Genomic DNA, 4154 nt, shown 5'->3' on the forward strand with positions numbered 1-4154 from the left:
GAGGTCAGTGGATGGAAAATTACTAAGAAGAAACATCAGGGGTAAAGGGGATTCTGGTTAAATGTACCTAACAGAATTCTTGCTGAAGAGAGGACACGGTAATCAGACATTACCTGGGGATGGTGGAGGATGAGGAACCTCATCAAATATTGAGGATGATCAGATATTGAGGAGGGGGGTTCTTGCTGAATTGACTTAGCAGGGCTTTTTGCTGAAACTGAATTTTATAAGCAAGTACACAGATGGACCTAGAAGAAGGTTCAGGTGCCTGGCCAAAGTTTGGAAAATCGGAGAATATTTTATCAAGAGAGATTTAACCTTTCCATTAAAAAAAAAAAAAAAAAAAAGCTAGCAGAGCAGGACCCAAGGCTCTGTGAAGAGTCTCAGGAACAAGTTAATGCCTTGGCCGCAGGCGATGGAGAATGAAGAGAACAGGGGAGGTTCAGTCGGAACTCTCATTCAACTTGGCCATGGGGCATAGGGGACTACTTGCTGCCACAGATGTATAAAAGGATCAAACAAATGTTGAGACCTTGGCACCAGAGGTGTCAAGGTGGCCTGGGCTTGTTCTCTAGGCAAGTGTCACTAGAGCTATCCTCTTGGCTGCTACATGCCCCAAGAGACACTTTATTTTCTGTTTTCACTTTTTTTCTGTTAGTTTTGTTTTCTTGTCTCCTTGTGTGCCTTATTCTTTTTTAGTGTGTGCCAGATGTTGTGTTTGCAAAATTATTTGTAGAAATGATTTAGAGACTGGGGTGATATTATCTTCCTCCAAAGTGGATCTGCGTTTGCTCCTGTGAGGCATTTGGGAGCAGCAAAACTCTGGTATCACCTCAATTCAATTTCAGGGCTTGAGAAGATATGAAGCTGAACTACAGCATCTGTAAATGTCTGTTTCCTTCTGATTTGCCCTTATTCTTATGGTGCTGCCCTTTAACAGTCCATCCCAAAGGGAGAACATTTAGTGATCGGCCTTTCAAGGTGAGTCTTTCACAACAAAACCTATTCTCCATCTCCATGAGGCTGTCAGTAATGTTTCCCAATCTCTCCAGGGCTCTCTCCAGAAGCTGTAAATGCTCGAGTTGAATCATAGCCACAAGTGCTAGACTTACATCTCTAGGTCCTTGCTTTTCCTCAGAATCAAAACCCTATGTTCCTCATTGTCTTATTACTTCTCCAATGTTTTATATATTTTTTCCAGTTTGTCTAATTGTCATCTGCAAGACAGTTAGTCCAAATTAGCCTGTTTGTTCTTACTGGAAGCAGAAGTTAAATATTGACCTGTACTACACTATTCCTAGAATCCCATAGAGATGAACAAATCATCAGCGTTCTTCCCCAGTTGTTCAGCAGGGCAAGGATTTGTGCCTGGCCTTCCAGGTACTTTCGGAATAAGAGAATGCTGAGGTTGACCTCTGAGTTCCTCCAGGTGACAGAGCAGATGCACCATGAACAGGTCTAATGAGACCTCCCCTAACGAACCCCTGGGGTTCGTTCTCCTGGGCCTCTCTGCCCACCCAAAGCTGGAGAAGACATTCTTTGTGCTTATCTTGCTGATGTACGTGGTGATCCTGTTGGGCAATGGGGTCCTCATCCTGGTGACTATCCTTGACTCCCGCCTGGACACACCCATGTACTTCTTCCTCGGGAACCTATCCTTCCTGGACATCTGCTATACAACCTCCTCAGTCCCCCTTATCCTTGACAGCTTCCTGACCCCCAGGAAAACCATCTCCTTCTCAGCCTGTGTAGTGCAGATGTTCCTCTCCTTTGCCATGGGAGCCACAGAGTGTGTTCTCTTGAGCTTGATGGCATTTGATCGCTATGTGGCCATCTGCAACCCACTTAGGTACCCTGTGGTCATGAGCAAGGCTGCTTATGTGCCCATGGCTGTCGGCTCCTGGACAGCTGGTATCACCAACTCTGTAGTACAGACATCCCTAGCAATGTGACTGCCCTTCTGTGGGGACAATGTCATCAATCACTTCACCTGTGAGATCCTGGCAGTTCTAAAGTTGGCCTGTGCTGACATCTCCATCAACATGATCAGCATGGTTGTGGCCAACATGATCTTCCTTGCACTCCCAGTCCTTTTTATTTTTGTCTCGTACGTCTTCATCATTGCCACCATCCTGAGGATCCCCTCAGCTGAGGGGAGGAGAAAGGCCTTCTCCACCTGCTCTGCCCACCTCACTGTCGTGATTGTCTTCTACGGGACCATCCTTTTCATGTATGGGAAGCCCAGGTCTAAGGACCCGCTGGGGGCAGACAAACAGGACCTTGCAGACAAACTCATCTCCCTCTTCTATGGGGTAGTGACCCCCATGCTCAACCTCATCATCTACAGCCTGAGGAACAAGGATGTGAAGGCCGCTGTGAGGAACCTGGTGGCTCAAAAACACCTAACAGAGTGACTGTCACAGATTCCCAGACTGCCAGAATGCACAACCTCCAAATTCCTCATCATTCTCTTGGGGAAATAGTAACCAGGGAGGACCTTAGACTATCAGTGGAAAGAGCCATAAAATTTCTGAGGCTGCTGGTTAGTTTGTTGGCTTTACACAGAACTATACTGTGTCATAGCATAGCTATATTTTACTGACTAAATCTTAAATTCTTTGATACAGAATTTGATGAATATCCATAAAAGTTATAGAGGTGGTCAAAAGAGACAAACAAACAAAAATTTGGGATCTTGAAGAATACAGGATATGGTGTGGCTCTGTGTCCCTGCCCAAATCTCCTGTGAAATGGTAATCCCCAGTGTTGGAGGAGGGGCCTGGTAAGAGGTGATTGGATCATGGGGGCAGATTTCCCCCTTGCTGTTCTCATGATAGTGAGTCAGTTCCCATGAGATCTAGATGTTTAAAACTGTGTAGCACCTCCTGCTTCACCCTCTTCCTCCTACTCCAGCCATGTAGGATATGATTGTTTCCCCTTTGCCTTCTGCAGTGATTGTAAGTTTCCTGAGGCCTCCCCAGCCATGCTTCCTGTACAGCCTCTGGAACCACAAGCCAATTAGAACTCTTTTCTTTGTAAATTACCCAGTTTCAAGTATTTCTTTATATCATTGTAAGAATGGACTAATCCAATGTTGTTTTGTCCTATGTAAAACTGCTACTTACTTTACTCTGATTTGGTGTCACCCCAGAGACCTTTGCTCTTTCTCATGTGGGGATAAATTGGAAAATGTCATCTGCCCCAACATGTAATGGTGAGCATTAGTACTATGGCAGGAATTCTTCTCACATCTTAGCACTAGAAATAGTGAGACCTGAGCAGCTGTTTTGTTTTGATCTCATGGACACTAAGAATCTTGTCATTCACAACATTCATCTCTTTATTATCACCACAGGGGAATTCAGAGGCAAACTTGCCACCTGACTGCAGCAGTAACTAAGTACTGTATGACTGGGTACCAGCAGCTTCCAGACTTTTGTCCATGCAACCAATATGACACATAGCAGTTACACATAGCACACATTCCATGAGTATGCCCACATTGTTCTGGAACACCAAAAAGACTGTGAGGAAGCAAATGCAAAAATAATTCTCAATCCTACAACTAATAACAGGCCAGCAATAACAGTCATCACAGACCATCTGCGACACCAGTGAGATTGGCCATGTGTCCTTTGCAGCCCAAAGAGCTCTAAGTCCACGACTTCCTCCTACACTTAAGAAACAGACTGAGATAGGAGTGAAACTTAATGTATTATAGTGACTATTTTCAGTCCACTTTATATTTGTAAATGTCAGCATCTTCATCCATTTTTGCTGCTATAACAATATACCTGAGACTAGGTAATGTATAAATAGTACAAATTTATTTCTCACAGTTCTAGAGGCTGGGAGGTCCAAGATCAAGGCACCAGCATGTTTGATGTCTGGTGACAGTCCAGTCTCTGCTTCCAAGGTGATACCTTGAACACTATGTCCTCACATGGTAGAAGGGATGAAAAAGCAAAAACGGGGCTAGCTGGTTCCCTCCAGCCTTTTTATAAGGTTACTAATCCCATTCATGGGGTTGTACCTTTTAATACTATCACATTGATAATTAAGTTTCAACATATGAATTTAGGGAAACCATTCAGACCATAGCTGTCAGTTATTACCAAACTTCGGTCCTTTAGCCATGCCAATACATACTAGGT

At 44.2% G+C, this 4154-nt stretch overlaps 1 pseudogene; it reads left to right on the plus strand.

Moving 5' to 3' along the window:
* The first annotated feature begins 1448 nt into the window (after positions 1 to 1448).
* Positions 1449 to 2414, plus strand: LOC103219204 (olfactory receptor 13C7-like; annotated as a pseudogene).
* The last annotated feature ends 1740 nt before the right edge of the window (positions 2415 to 4154 follow it).

This window comes from Chlorocebus sabaeus, chromosome 12 (genome assembly GCF_047675955.1).
Source record: "Chlorocebus sabaeus isolate Y175 chromosome 12, mChlSab1.0.hap1, whole genome shotgun sequence".
Classification (NCBI taxonomy): Eukaryota; Metazoa; Chordata; class Mammalia; order Primates; family Cercopithecidae; genus Chlorocebus; species Chlorocebus sabaeus.